This window comes from Mya arenaria, chromosome 6, assembly GCF_026914265.1.
Source record: "Mya arenaria isolate MELC-2E11 chromosome 6, ASM2691426v1".
Lineage (NCBI taxonomy): Eukaryota > Metazoa > Mollusca > Bivalvia > Myida > Myidae > Mya > Mya arenaria.
In genome coordinates this window covers 62,735,689-62,736,443 of record NC_069127.1, presented here as the reverse complement: position 1 = coordinate 62,736,443, position 755 = coordinate 62,735,689, and positions in this window count along the sequence as shown.

Here is a 755-nt window from a genome sequence, read left to right as displayed (position 1 = left end):
CTTCGGAATTGTATTTTATCCATACATGTATGAAAACATTTGTTCAGAGTGCATGGGAAGTTGTGAATTCTTCAAAAAACCTTCAAATTCCATTAATTGTACACTGACCAAATGTTTTCATACACTGATGACCATCAATACTGAAACATTGCAATCCTTACTTTAACCACTCAGGTTAATAGAAGAAACTATTCTATAATAAATAAACAAACTAGATTTTTTTCCTCTTCATTTTGTTTCAACTAGATTTTTATTATACCCTGCAGAATGAAGCTTTTAAGGGGCGTTGTAAACTGCATTTGTTCATTTGCATGTCCTGGTAGACATGTGGCTCTAATCGTCGATTTCCGGATCAGAACGCAGTACTAATAACCCTTTCATTACTGGTTAGATCACTTAAAAGCCTCAAGTTTCCATAATAAATGTCATTTTAACGAAGCTCTATTTTGTCTTTTGACGTCATTTTAACCTCGCGCAACGATACTTGTTATGACGTGACGTCACAAAAGTGGAATATGGCCGTATTTCACTGGAGTGGAATACGGACTACCCTATTTTGCAATATGTATTACGTGTGGATTTATGATGGGTATATAATAAAAGCCAATATGAATTGTTGAAATCTAATGTTTGATTGTTAGCCTGTGAACGAACTTGTTAAGTCAGTGAAAATATGTTATCGAGCAACGATTTACTATATATTGTGTGTGATAAATTATGTCAAATATGCCATGTCAGAAGACAACATTTTGCTT